Below are 15,886 nucleotides of genomic sequence, written 5' to 3'. Positions count from 1 at the left end.
TGTGTGTTGATTTTAATAGACCATGATCAACTCTCAGATGTACACTTTAGGCCTCTCCTAGAACTGATTTGAACATTTGGGATTCCTAATCTGTAGCCTCTTGTAGTCTATATCAGGGTATTGGCCTGTATTGCCTTGTTTAAGATAATGTAGCCTAGCCCTTGATCATGACTCTTAGTTCCCATTACTTTACACATAAGAGTCATTGGACAAAGGCGTCTTCTGTACAGGGGAGTTTTGTTAAGAACCCCGACGCTCAGTCGGAACTTTAACACACATCGCTTGTGGTATGGTTTTGGAAGCATAAGGATCATATCTTTCATATTAGCAAAAATGTTTTAAATTAATAGACACCTTTTTTGTTATAAGGTTAGTGTTCTCACACGGCCATATCTCCATGTTACAGCGCTTGTTTACGGAAAACAGACGGAAGACAGGCGGCAACCACCTGCACTAATTGGCTGTCTAGCGTGCTCCGAACACCTGTGTGTAAGCGTAACTCAGGAAGTGTAGTTTCGTTGGATGGCGGCACCCTTAGCTGTGTGAATCTGCTGCAGGAAGTGGATCTTTTATTTGAAGGATTCTTTCACGCTGATGAAAGATAGAGCCGTGTGTTCCTAAAGCCGTATTGCAAGTGGTGACTATCAATGTTTCTAAACGTTTATACACAGCGCCGGGATTTCAATTCAATTTCCGCAATTGAATTGTGTATAATCATGGGAAATCATAGTAGTCACAAACCACAGTTGGGTCACCTGCTTCTGTCCTCCCGTCCACTGGCATACTGTTATGTTCAGCTGATAACTGTTTTCTTTCTGTCATCTGGTGGTCAAGTCTTGACTCTTTCTCTCTCTCTCTCTCTCTCTGTCTCTCTCTCTCTGTGTGTGTGTTCTTACTGACACCTACCTATGAGACCACTCTCTTTCCATTTACTGTAACCAGCGTACTCATCCACTGAGCACAAAAACGACACTGGACGTGCATGGACGTTGAAAAGTAGTTGACATTTGGTCAGTAGCTTCCCTGTAGCTTAGCTTCCCTGTAGCTCAGTTGGTAGAGCATGGTGTTTGCAACACCAGGGTTGTGGGTTCGATTCCCACGGGGGGCCAGCACAGGGAAAAAAAAAAAAAATGTATGAAATTGTATGAAATGTATGCATTCACTACTGTAAGTCGCTCTGGATAAGAGCGTCTGCTAAATGACTAAAATGTAAATGTAAATGTATGTAAATGTCAGTCCGCCCTGGCCTTTCATTTCAACGTCCACAGACATCTGGACCAGCCTTCATTTGGCCCAAAAAAGGGATGTCTCTGTTTGACAAGTTTGGACAGCACAGTACAGTAGGGCACGCTAAAGAAAAGTAGAGTTCAGTACAGTAAACATTTTGAGGAGGGGGGAAAGGGAATACCTAGTCAGATTTCACAACTGAATGTATTCAACCGAAATGTTTAACGCATTTAACCCAACCTCTGATTTAGAGAGGTGGATGTCGATTAAGGCAGCCCACCGCACGTCGTTGGTACGTAGAGCACAGTTGAGTAAACTATAATGTACTGAACGATACTCTACTGTATTGTACTGTAATCTACTGTACTATACTCTACTTGACTATGCTATTGTTGCACGGTATACCGAAACATCAATACTTTTTCTATACTAGAACAAAATTGTTCGGTACCAAAAACTTTATTCGTTCACTTAATTGGTCTCTCTGTCACGTTTCTCCATCAGCCAGAGATGATCTATTGCCTCAGCGAACACTGTCTGTGTGAATAGGTCTCCGACGAGCCGTACCCGTCTTGCCTCGTGAAGGACGTCATTACTGGTTGGAGACAGTGCGCATGTTTATAAAAGAAGCTACTTCTATGCAAATGTCGATCAGTACAATAAAAGTCCCACATGGAAGGGAAACAGGTTGTTTATCATCTGTATCCCCATGAAAGCAACCAAAACAAGCTCAATCAATCAATGCACGCCCACAGTCCTATTGAATATGCATTCAGCTGTATTGTGAATAGACCTAGGCTACATCTTGATTCACCCAGTTTATCATTAGAGATTTACCATTCAAAGAAATGTTAGATTGGTAAAAACAAAGGCAAATTGATTGTATAATTTTTTTTTAATCGTTGGCTGTCTCTGAAACATTTTTGGTGTAAAACATTTCAAATGTAATGATATTTGAACTTAAAACATGCCCAACAATTGAACAAAGCAGTAGCTGAGTTTGTCTGGATCAATTGCCATTCTTTTTTTGTTCTGGTATCGTTTTGGTAATGATTATTTAGATGTTATCGAGTATCGTCATACTAAACCTGGTATTGAAGTTAAAATTCTGGTATCGTGACAATACTATAGCCTACTGTATTGAACTCTACTCCACTGTTCTGTGCTGTATTGTACAACAAAAAAAAAAGATGAAAAAAAAAAGGTATTTGATTTATTTGACAATTTTTTTAAAACACAATACAACCAAACATGGATACAGTACAATGCCATTAAAATCATTGAGGATGACACAAAGTTACATGTATTTCCATTGTGGTCCTCGTGAAAATACAAAATATACACAAGATTAACAAGATTTTACTCTACTGAGCTGTAATTTGATGTCCAAACTTGTGAAACATAGACGTCTATGATTGGTCCATATTTGGTCTTGTTTGGTGGCGGCGCTCATTAAAATAATAGCTAGTGCGTAGAATAACACCCAACTATGCAAATGAGGATATTGCACATTTCTACCTTTTGCGTACCTATTTAGGATATATCACCATAAAGTGAATTACATTTATATCCATAATTATGCATTTCTTTCTAGTACAGGTCAGGGACCCATGATGAAATTCAATTGCCACAATTTTGTTACCAGATGTAAATCCACGTCACTTACTGTAGTTCAATAACCAGAATATATGTTTTCAAACTCACGATGTCATAGATTACACCCCATTCTTTCTGCAGACATTTTGAATCTTAATTCAGAGCATGTATTTTTTTATGGTCACATAAAAAACGGAGTGAGATTTTACTGAAATTCTGTTATCAAACTTTGAATCTGCACAGTTCTTCCAGTAAATGTGTTTTCATAGTTTACATTTAACAATTTACACTGAAGTCATTGTGCACGGAGTTGCATGGTTTGTTAAACTTTGAAATCAATGGTTTTTGTTTTGCATACATTTCTAAGTGGAAAAATCTGAATCAGCACAATTGCGCTACTGTGGAAGTGCCCCCACACAATTGTTTATTGCAAGTATTTGCTTCGTATTTCCAGTACATTTCAACCATTAGGCAATGGGCCTTGTGGTTCGATGGCAGCAAGGGATACGCACAACAATAGCCCAGAGAATCGATAGACCACCAATTAAAATAGTGGGCAAGCTGTTGCTGGCACAGTGACACAGCCACATGTTGATGTATCTGTCTATCTGACATTGAAGAAACAATTAAACGGCTGTCAAGTGTTGTCATTGCTGACTCGTTAACCATGTGCGAGTATGCCAACACATTTCAGGCACGTTTCATTAAACCTCATAGTGGTGGTGCATACCATTATGACATGAGTAAAGAAGTTTTTGAAAAATGTGGACTGACCACAGTCACCAGACAAGTTATCCTTGAAATATGTCCAGAATATTTTTGAATTATAACTGGACAGGCCCCCCTTGCGCTTTTTGTTTTGGAATTGTAACTTGTCACTCATTCAAATGTTAAGCAAGTAGTGTCCCCCATTAGCAACTGACCATGTTTGTCCTATTGGAGATGGCACATGACCTCTTGAGATTAACATCGTGTTTGGACTGGTGTGGATTTTGCCGTCTTAAAGTGCTAATCGTAACCTGGCATCCATGGTGGTAGCCTACTGAGACAGAGTGAGATTTTCCATGGAACGGTTGCTTTTGCTTGCCTAGGTTGCTGTTCAGTACTTTGCGGTGACTGTATTACACAAACCACCATCTACCTATCTACCGATCTACCGATCTATCTACCTACCTACCTACCTACCTACCTACCTACCTACCTACCTACCTACACACACAGTATGATTGTTTGACAATGCATTATGTTGATTGGGCACCTACAATATTTTTATTGGGGAAACAGAGAGGAAAGATTAAATCTATAATTAGAAACACACAGGCTACTTTTTCGCCTAAGATGCAGGAGCCATCCAAGAAGGGACAATGAGTCAGGCTTGTCTGTTCCCTGTAATTGTTTAGGCGGCGGCAAAACTGCAAAGGCCATGTACAGTCAGCAAGACCTCTGGCTGGCAGTGAATCATATAGCTCAAACGTTGGAGCTCAGACTGTCCTTGTGTGCTGGACTTAGCAAGGGATTAGCATAGTAGTCAAGCAGTGGCTAGGAATATCCAAGTGAAAAGGCAGTGCGAAGAAGAAGGTGGAGACAGGAGCCCGGGAGGGTCAGAGAGAGGGTGGAAGCTTGTTTCTCTCTCCAGTGAACAGCATCCTGCCCGGTGTGCGAGTGGAGAAGCATCAGGATGCTTTTTGAACCGGGCCGGCAGGAAGGAAGGGCTGGTTGCAAAAGAGAGGAGAGAACATTTTTGAAGTGACTGTTTTTATGATGCTTGTTTGTGTGTTTGTGTGTGGTTTGTGTGTGTCCTATTTTGATCACCCAGTCAGAACAGAAGCATGTGAGACGGGCTTGATTGAGAAATAAAATGGATTGAGAATAACTTTGGTCTCGTGCTTTTGTTAGCTTAGCAGTTAGCTTCTAGGTAAATCCATTTAAATGTTTTAATTTATTTTATTTAACCTTTTATTTGACTAGGCAAGGACTCAATCACTTTTTGACAGCCTCCCTTTTGATTTAAACAACACTTTCGATATATGTTTGCCCATGGACGAAGTGGTCAGAAAGTGATTTGTTGGACCTGAATGCCAAAACATTCAGGAGTTAAAGGTACTCAAAGTTGACTCGTTTTGCATACCCCACCATACCATGAAACATAAACAGTTGAGTTTGTCATTTAAAAGCTTATAATGTTGTTAAACTATTTTATTATAATTTAAAAAAAAGTCCTCTGAAACATGAGCTGCCAAGCCGTGCTTCTTAACACCTGCTCGCTGGGACTCCCGGTCACGGCCTGGGATCGAACCCCAGGCTGTAGTGATGCAGTGCCTTAGACCGCTGCGCCACTCGGGAGGCCTATATTTTAACTTCTAATTACTACCACAAAGATGTCCACTGTTAAATGTCAATTTAAATGGTCATGTCTATTCCATGATAAATATTTCTATGATTTCAATAGGTTCCCTATGGAGGATTGAGAGTATAATTTAAAATAACAGATATTCCCATACAAGTCAACATCATCTTATATGTGGACCTCCAACCATCTTTGTGGTATCATTTTGAAAGTGGAAATGTAAATCTTATTCTTATTTTTGTACGTTTATCAGCACTTCTACAACGTGAGACCATGGAACTGTAAGGTTCTATGAGTTATACAGTGGGGCAAAAAAGTATTTAGTCAGCCACCAATTGTGCAAGTTCTCCCACTTAAAAAGATGAGGCCTGTAATTTTCATCATAGGTACACTTCAACTATGACAGACTAAATGAGAAAAAAATCCAGAAAATCACATTGTAGGATTTTTAATGAATTTATTTGCAAATTATGGTGGAAAATAAGTATTTGGTCAATAACAAAAGTTTTTCAATACTTTGTTATATACCCTTTGTTGGCAATGACACAGGTCAAACGTTTTCTGTAAGTCTTCACAAGGTTTTCACACACTGTTGCTGGTATTTTGGCCCATTCCTCCATGCAGATCTCCTCTAGAGCAGTGATGTTTTGGGGCTGTCGCTGGGCAACACGGACTTTCAACTCCCTCCAAAGATTTTCTATGGGGTTGAGATCTGGAGACTGGCTAGGCCACTCCAGGACCTTGAAATGCTTCTTACGAAGCCACTCCTTCGTTGCCCGGGCGGTGTGTTTGGGATCATTGTCATGCTGAAAGACCCAGCCACGTTTCATCTTCAATGCCTTTGCTGATGGAAGGAGGTTTTCACTCAAAATCTCACGATACATGGCCCCATTCATTCTTTCCTTTACACAGATCAGTCGTTCTGGTCCCTTTGCAGAATAACAGCCCCAAAGCATGATGTTTCCACCCCCATGCTTCCCCGTGGGTATGGTGTTCTTTGGATGCAACTCAGCATTCTTTGTCCTCCAAACACGACGAGTTGAGTTTTTACCAAAAAGTTCTATTTTGGTTTCATCTGACATTCTCCCAATCCTCTTCTGGATCATCCAAATGCTCTCCAGCAAACTTCAGACGGGCCTGGACATGTACTGGCTTAAGCAGGGGGACACGTCTGGCACTGCAGGATTTGAGTCCCTGGCGGCGTAGTGTGTTACTGATGGTAGGCTTTGTTACTTTGGTCCCAGCAGGTCATTCACTAGGTCCCCCCGTGTGGTTCTGGGATTTTTGCTCACCGTTCTTGTGATTATTTTGACCCCACATGGTGAGATCTTGCGTGGAGCCCCAGATCGAGGGAGATTATCAGTGGTCTTGTATGTCTTCCATTTCCTAATAATTGCTCCCACAGTTGATTTCTTCAAACCAAGCTGCTTACCTATTGCAGATTCAGTCTTCCCAGCCTGGTGCAGGTCTACAATTTTGTTTCTGGTGTCCTTTGACAGCTCTTTGGTCTTGGCCATAGTGGAGTTTGGAGTGTGACTGTTTGAGGTTGCGGACAGGTGTCTTTTATACTGATAACAAGTTCAAACAGGTGCCATTAATACAGGTAATGAGTGGAGGACAGAGGAGCCTCTTAAAGAAGAAGTTACAGGTCTGTGAGAGACAGAAATCTTGCTTGTTTGTAGGTGACCAAATACTTATTTTCCACCATAATTTCCAAATAAATTCATAAAAAATCCTACAATGTGATTTTCTGGATTTTTTTTCTCTGTAGATAGATATATAGATAGATCTTTAGATGGTTCTTCATATGTCTATTTAGTTAGATTTCTTAAATGTTGTAAGTGGCTTATGTTAGAGATGTAATATTAAATTATCTGGCAACAGCTCTGGTGGACATTCCTGCAGTCAGCATGCCAATTGCACGCTCCCTCAACTCGAGACATCTGTGGCATTATGTTGTGATTAAACTGTACATTTTAGAGTTGCCTTTTATTTTCTCCAGCACAAGGTGAACCTGTGGAATGAACATGCTGTTTAATCATCTTCTTGATATGCCACACCTGTCACGTGGATGGATTATCTTGGAAAAGGAAAAATGCTCACTAACAGATGTAAACTAATTTGTGCACAGCATTTGAGAGAAATAAGCGTTTTGTGCGTATGGAACATGTCTGGGATCTTTTATTTCAGCTCAAACATGGGACCATCACTTTACACGTTACGTTTAAATTTTTGCTCAGTATATTTGATGTGTTCTATCATTTATGTATTCCCATAGCAAGAGTTAAACTGAACAGGCCTAATTCAGAACCTTGTAGTTTGCCCATAGAAAATATAGCATTGACTATTTGCTAATAGGCTAAATGCTTCAAACTCCCAGTCCATAAACACAAAAGCAACTTTTCTTGGCCTCATTGCTCCGCTAACCCTGTGGAATTTAGGTGATGTCACGTGTTATTCTTGTATTGAAAGTGGAGGCCGAGCTCTGGCTAAAATGGTTACACACATTGCGGTTATAATTACGTATTCATCACATTTTAAATACAGAGGCTACGTATTTTAATGGAAAAAGGTGAACAAAAGCACTAAATGCACCAATGAACGATGCCCACGCTAGCTCAGAGCACAACATTTAGTCTAAGGCAGTCCCACATTGGCTAATGTATTTTAGCTCATAATGACAAATGAAATGCTTACTCACCATTTACCAGCTATAGTTTCAAAATGGCAAGAAAAATGTGCTAAATACAGGAAAAATAGTAACACAATAAAATTACAATACCGAGGCTATATACAAGGTGTACCGAGTCAATGTGCAGGGGTACGGGTTAGTCGAGGTAATTGAGGAAATATGTACAGTGTTGGTAGGGGTAAAGTGACTATGCATAGATAATAAACATCAAGTAGTAGCAGCAGCGTATGTGACGAGTGTGAAAATGTGTGTGTGTGTGTGCTGTATTATCAGTGTAGTAGTATGTGTGGTTAGAGTCCAGTGAGTGTACATCGAGCCTGTGCAAGAGAGTCCGTGCAAAAAAATTATAATAAATAAGGGTCAATGTAAATATAGGGGTCAATGTAAATAGTCTGGGTAGCCATTTGATTAACTGTTCAGAAGTCATGGCTTGGTGATAGAAGCTGTTTAGAAGCCTTTTGGTCCCAGACTTGCCATACGGTAGCAGAGAAAACAGCCTCTGACTTGGGTCAGAGTCTGAGTCTTTGACAACTTTTAGGGCCTTCCGCTGACACCTCCTGGTACAGACGTCCTGGATGGCAGGAACCTGGGCCCAGTGATGTATTGGGCTGTACGCACTACCCTCTGTAGCGCCTTGCAGTTGGATGCAGAGCATTTGCCATTCCAAGTGGTCAGGATGCTCTCGATGGTGCAGCTGTGGTATTGAGAATCTTGAGGCCCCATGCCAAATATTTTCAACCTCCTGGGGGGAGAATAGGCATTGTCGTGCCCGTCACAATTGTGTTGGTGTGTTTGGACCGTGATAGGTCCTTAGTGATGTGGACACCAAGGAACTTGAAGCACTTGACCCACTCCACTACAGCCCCATCAATTTGAATGGGGTGCGCTCTGCCCTCTTTTTCCTGTTGTTCATGTTGAGCTCCTTTGTCTTGCTCACGTTGATGGAGAGGTTGTTGTCCAGGAACCACACTGCCGGATATGTGGTTACCTACCCTTACCACCTGGGGGCGGCTCGTCAGGAAGTCCAGGATCCAGTTGCAGAGGGAGGTGTTTAGTCCCAGGGTCCTTAGCTTAGTAATGAGCCTGGAGGGCACTGTGGTGTTGAACGCTTAGCTGTAGTCAATGAACAGCGTTCTCACATAGGTGTTTCTTTTGTCCAGGTGGGAAAGGGCAGATTGGAGTGCAATAGAGATTGCGCCATCTGTGGATATGTTGGGGTAGTATGCAAATTGGAGTGAGTTCAGAGTTTCTGGGATGATGGTGCTCATTTATCCCCCCTCCTCTCCAATGTAACTATTCCCCAGGTCTTTGCAGTAAATGAGAATTTGTTCTCAGCCAAATTATCTGGTAGCCATTTAGGGAGGTTACCTTAGAATTATTGGGCACAGGGACTATGCTGGTCTGCTTGAAACATGTAGGTATTACAGACAGGGTCAGGGAGAGGTTGAAAATGTCAGTGAAGACACTTCCTAGCTGGTCAGCGCATGCTCTGAGTATATGTCCTGGTAATCCGTCTGGCCTTGCTGCCTTGTGAATGTTGACCTGTTTAAAGGTCTTACTCACATCGGCTACAGAGAGCGTGATCACACAGTCGTCCGGAACAGCTGGTGCTCTCATGCATGGTTTAGTGTTGCTTTCCTCTAAGTGAGCATAGACGGCATTTAGCTTGACTGGTAGCCTCTCGTCGCTGGGCAGCTTGCGGTTGGGTTTCTCATTGTAATCCGTGATAGTTTGCAAGCCCTACCACATCCGACGAACACCAGAGCCGGTGTAGTAGGATTCGATCTTAGTCCTGTATTGATGAGTTGCTGGTTTGATTGCTGTTCGTTGGAGGGCATAGCGGGATTTCTTATAAGTGTCCAAATTAGTGTCCCGCTGCTTAAAAGTGGCAGCTTTTAGCTCGGTGCTGATGTTGCCTGTAATCCATGGCTTCTGGTTTGGATATTTACTCACGGTCGCTGTGGGGACGATGTCGTCGACGCGCAGGTTAATGAAGCCAGTGAATGATGTGGTATACTCCTCAATGCCATGGGATGAATCCCGGGACATATTCCAGTCTGTGCTAACAAAACAGTCCTGTAGCATAGCATCTGCTTCATCAGACCACTTCCATATTGAGCATGTCACTGGTACTGCACTTCTTGTTTAAGTTTTGCTTGTAAGCAGGAATCAGGAGGATGGCATTATGGTCAGATTTGCCAAATGTAATGTGAGGGAGAGCTTTGAATGTGTCTGTGTGTGGCCTAAAGGTGATCTAGAGTTTCCCCCCTCCCCCTCTAGTTGCACATTTGACATGCTGGTAGAAATGAGGTAAAACGGATTTAAGTTTGCCTGCATTAAAGTCCCCGGCCACTAGGAACGCCGCCTCTGGATGAACATTTTCTTGTGGCCTTATACAGCTTGTTGAGTGAGTTCTTAGTGCCATCATCAGTTTGTGGTGGTTAATAGATGGCTACGAAAAATATAGATCAGCTGTAGACCACACTATTTACCAAGAGTTATCATGAGGTACTCTAATTCAGGTGAGTAAAACCTCTAGACTTCCTTTGTATTAGACATCGCGCACCAGCTGTTGTTGACAAAGCGACACACACCACCTCCCCTCTGATGCTCTGTCTTGCCGGTTCATGGAAAACCCAGCTAACTGTATATTATCCATGTCCTTGTACAGCCACAACTTTGTGAAACATAGGATATTACAGTTTTAATGTCCCGTTGATAGGATAGTCTTGAATGGAGCCCTTCCAGTTTTTTTTCTAGTGGTTGCACATTTGCCAGTAGAAAGGTGGATTATCCACTTGCCGACGTAGTCTCCCCAGGAATCCGGCTCATCGACCTCGTCTCCTCTTCATACGAATGACAGGGATTTGGGCCTGGTCCGGGAAGAGCAATATATCCTTTGAGTCCGACTCATTTAAAGAAAAATGCTTGTCCAGTTCGAGGTGAATAATCGCTGTTCTGATGTCCAGAAACTATTTTCGGACATAGGAAACAATGTACATTATGTACAAAGAAACTTTAAAACGGCGCAACCCCCCCCCCCCCCCCCACAAAATAGCACAGTTGGTCAAGAGCCCATAAAAAAACAGCAGCCATCACCTCCGCCACCATTCTCTTCAAATTATGTGAAATCTGTGACCTAGTGGGCAGCCATTAGTTTTCTGTAACAAACAGTAGCAATGGAGGACAGGAAAATAATACGGCTGAATTCCTCATTTTGCCTGGTTTGACTTGCGGTCTGCATTTTTAAATTCTAGGTACTGGAATATCTCACTGGAATACCAGGGTGTTGAGTGCTAGGGTACTCGTGTTTGTCTGTTAGTAAAAAACATTTGAATAATGAGAAGGCCAGTGAGGTAGGCTTATCCTCTATATTCAAATCCACCATTGAGACTGGTAACAAACCACTGCACTTTGGCACACAATTTAACCACCCTGGACTTCTAGAAACATCTGAACACCTTCTGTCTGAACCTCTCTAACAGGGCTACTGTATAGTTCCCATCTCTGCATTACAATCTGTTGGAAGTGAATTGTTTCTACTCTGTTCATTACAAAGGTAAGATAAGAATTCATTGGGCTTTTGAAGGCAGTAATATCCAATGTGGTGAATTATGAAATATCTAGGATACTTATACAGTGGACTAAACAAGTAGGCCTATGTATTCTTTAGATTTGGACTTTCACTTGCTAATACCACTTGCTCTCTGTGTTTCAAAAATAAATATACACTGCTCAAAAAAATAAAGGGAACACTTAAACAACACAATGTAACTCCAAGTCAATCACAGTTCTGTGAAATCAAAGTGTCCACTTAGGAAGCAACACTGATTGACAATACATTTCACATGCTGTTGTGCAAATGGAATAGACAACAGGTGGAAATTATAGGCAATTAGCAAGACACCCCCAATAAAGGAGTGGTTCTGCAGGTGGGGACCACAGACCACTTCTCAGTTCCTATGCTTCCTGGCTGATGTTTTGGTCACTTTTGAATGCTGGCGGTGCTTTCACTCTAGTGGTAGCATGAGACGGAGTCTACAACCCAGACAAGTGGCTCAGGTAGTGCAGCTCATCCAGGATGGCACATCAATGCGAGCTGTGGCAAGAAGGTTTGCTGTGTCTGTCAGCGTAGTGTCCAGAGCATGGAGGCGCTACCAGGAGACAGGCCAGTACATCAGGAAACGTGGAGGAGGCTGTAGGAGGGCAACAACCCAGCAGCAGGACCGCTACCTCCGCCTTTGTGCAAGGAGGAGCAGGAGAAGCACTGCCAGAGCCCTGCAAAAGGACCTCCTGCAGGCCACAAATGTGCATGTGTCTGCTCAAACGGTCAGAAACAGACTCCATGAGGGTGGTATGAGGGCCCGATGTCCACAGGTGGGGGTTGTGCTTACAGGCCAACACCGTGCAGGACATTTGGCATTTGCCAGAGAACACCAAGATTGGCAAATTCGCCACTGGCGCCCAGTGCTCTTCACAGATGAAAGCAGGTTCACACTGAGCACGTGACAGACGTGACAGAGTCTGGAGACGCCGTGAAGAACATTCTGCTGCCTGCAACATCCTCCAGCATGACCGGTTTGGCGGTGGGTCAGTCATGGTGTAGGGTGGCATTTCTTTGGGGGGCCGCACAGCCCTCCATGTGCTCGCCAGAGGTAGCCTGACTGCCAATAGGTACCGAGATACCGAGATGAGATCCTCAGACCCCTTGTGAGACCATATGCTGGTGCGGTTGGCCCTGGGTTCCTCCTAATGCAAGACAATGCTAGACCTCATGTGGCTAGAGTGTGTCAGCAGTTCCTGCAAGAGGAAGGCATTGATGCTATGGACTGGCCCGCCCGTTCCCCAGACCTGAATCCAATTGAACACATCTGGGACATCATGTCTCGCTCCATCCACCAACGCCACGTTGCACCACAGACTGTCCAGGAGTTGGCGGATGCTTTTGTCCAGGTCTGGGAGGAGATTCCTCAGGAGACCATCCGCCACCTCATCAGTAGCATGCCCAGGCATTGTAGGGAGGTCATACAGGCACGTGGAGGCCACACACACTACTGAGGCTCATTTTGACTTGTTTTAAGGACATTACATCAAAGTTGGATCAGCCTGTAGTGTGGTTTTCCACTTTAATTTTGAGTGTGACTCCAAATCCAGACCTCCATGGGTTGATGAATTGGATTTCCATTGATTATTTTTGTGTGATTTTGTTGTCAGCACATTCAACTATGTAAAGAAAAAAGTATTTAATAAGATTATTTCTTTCATTCAGATCTAGGATGTGTTGTTTAAGTGTTCCCTTTATTTTTTTGAGCAGTATATTTCAGATACAGTACTGTTTTTCGAGAAGGAAAGGTGCAAATCAAGCAGGAATATTCAACATAGCCTTCATTCAATGGACTGGATGCTAACCAATAAGTAGTTAGCATCCAGTGCTCCCTCTGTACTTTCTTTCATCTTCTGGTCTAATGCTCATGTGTGGAAGGCACACTACGGGTAATGCCCCTTCACACTGTAGCTTTGAAGTGTGACTAGGCTGCCCGCTTTCTTCTATCACATTGCAAAACATGTTTCTGTGATCAAAGTGATTGTACACTTGGGTCTGCAGCCATACTTACTCGGGGCAGTGCAAAGTCAAGACTTAGACCTTGTTTCTTTTGTATGTGTTCTCACTGCTCTTGGGGGGAAACACTACTTTCTTTGCGCTGCATGATTCCCATATCTGTCAGCACTTGAAATGTAGATGGATCGCGATTGGTTTGACAGTCATGCATTTGTCAGGCATGAATCCCCCTCATTGTCTCATGGAAAAGGCACGTGTCAGTTCCTTATGCTCGCATGCCTCATGAGATATTTTTAAAAGCAACGAAAACATCAGACATGAGTCAAGGCCCCACAGTGTAAACTATTGTCCTTCACTGCAGAATGCAAGAGATCAACATATCACTGAACACTACATGCTTTACATAACTTCCATTGTCCTTGACATTGTGCAAAGGGTAGAGCGAGAATAAACCCATGCACATGCCCAGACACGCAATATTTACATTTTTGCTATTGTATTACATGGCTCACGCTGTGCTTGGCATTGAATCTAATGCAGGACGGTATGGCACTAGAAGAAAACAAGCACCAGAATGGCTTATGAGTGAAAATTGCCTTTTGGCCTCGATCCCTACTGCACAGGGTAATCCTTCCTGTTTGTGAACTGGCCAGACATGAAGTGGATAAAACGGTGAGCTGATTATTTGCCTGATTAGAAGTCTGTAAATCCAAAGGGGCTATAGTCCACTATATAGCTAATGCTTGTTTACAAAGTTTTCCATCTTAGTGTCAAGGGTCGGCGTCTGGGCACAGATGAAATTGTATTGTACTGGCCAGTTTTTGTCTCTACTTTTGGCCAACATGGGTCACCTTATCCATTTGCCCCTTTCGAGTTGTTGGACTACCAGCAGAAACTTTTGCCAGACTCCCACTCGTAACATATCGGCTCAAGAAACCTCATGATTTAGATGAACTACCCTAGCACTGGTGACTGGATATATGTTGCGCCTTTAATATCTGTGACTGATCAATGTCTAAACAAACACTAAGCCAAAATGCATGCCCGTCCTTCAACCCTCATCCTACTTGCCTGAGCATTTACATTTGTCTTCTGCCTTTATGCGAAACTAGCGCATAGATTGGGATTGTCCCGCTATCTCTTCTGATCAGATAAAATCAAAGCTGACTGTATTTTGCTTTCTGCTGACATTATGATAAAGACATCCGATCTGGCATGTGAGTGACAGTCACAAATCTTCAATATGCTTTTGACCTATGCTCTCACTCGCAAGTAACAGTGGAAAAAACGATCTAGCCTACTCGGCAGTGAAACATTGTACTGCCCTCCCTCCATCTCTCAACTAGCCTCCCTGTTATGCGACGACGATAAGTTCATCGCTGTACAGCGTTAGAGTTGTGTCCTATGGTAATCATCGCATTTCTGTAGGTTTGGGTTTGTGCTAGTCAAGCTCCTGACGTGAGTTGATTTGCTAGACCATCTGGTGGATTAAGCGTTTCTCTCAAAAGTGGAGATGTTAACCTCACAGCATGCTATCATGATCATCTAATTATCCATCTACCTTCAAAGCCAATGTGTGGTGTGGATTCTGCCGCAAGACTGCTTCAGTGCATCACCCAGGGGGTTGCTAGACATCAGTGTTGGATGGTGGGGGAGTTTCTCTTCCCAGACAATGTAAAGGGCTTTGAGACCTAGTCTAAATTTAATTAATTTAGCTTATCATACCATATGCTAACATAGGCTGTGTTGTATCCACTGTGCTGTGGAGGGTATGACTGCTTGACATGTGAACAGAAATAGCTGATTCATATCCGTTTCTTTATGAAATGGGCACAAGCATGAACAGCAGCCTTTTGTTAATGGATGCCATTGTCAAAAGAAAACGTCAGGGGGAAAAAAAGTAGGTTTTGACATTTTATTAAAGTAGACAACTGGACAATAAAATGACAGGCCTGGGCATTTCCATCTAAAAGGAAGCATTAGCACCAGCATGTGAAGTTCATAGGAGCATATCAAATTTGCTCAGTCTATATTTGTGGGAATTGAAGGCATAGATGAATTCTTCAACCATTTCCATCAAAAATAATGAGTCTTAAGGAAAGTCTTTGATTTCTGAATAAACCTTAAAAAATAAAATCTTTAACATCTACCAGAAAGTCTTAAGGTATTAGAAATTCATCAAAACACAAAATTGTTGACGTATAAGACTCCTGACAACTAATAGCAACACTTTTATATTTAGTTTTGGAGAAATTGTTTACCTTCTGTAAAGTTTCAGAAATATTGCCTTGTAATTCCGTTAACAAAAACCCACATACTGTGTCTGAGATTTTCAAATTTCTCCGTTATGAGGGAGGATTCTGAAAGAAAACAGTAGTAACACGTCAAGTAACACGTCAAGGTAGACGTAGACCATCCATTTAGTTAGTGTTTTTACTGATATCAATTCTCTTTGCGTTAAGTG

General features: G+C 42.5%; 1 protein-coding gene across 9 annotated transcripts in view; it reads left to right on the top strand.

Moving 5' to 3' along the window:
- LOC115205100 (rap guanine nucleotide exchange factor 2) overlaps positions 1 to 15,886 on the top strand; it is a 138,536-nt gene that overhangs the window by 1,163 nt on the left and 121,487 nt on the right. The gene's annotated exons all lie outside the window — the stretch shown is intronic.

The sequence above is a fragment of the Salmo trutta genome, chromosome 13 (assembly GCF_901001165.1).
Source record: "Salmo trutta chromosome 13, fSalTru1.1, whole genome shotgun sequence".
Taxonomy (NCBI): Eukaryota; Metazoa; Chordata; class Actinopteri; order Salmoniformes; family Salmonidae; genus Salmo; species Salmo trutta.
The sequence above is the reverse complement of the archived record's forward strand: the minus strand, read 5'-3'. Positions and strand labels throughout refer to the sequence as shown.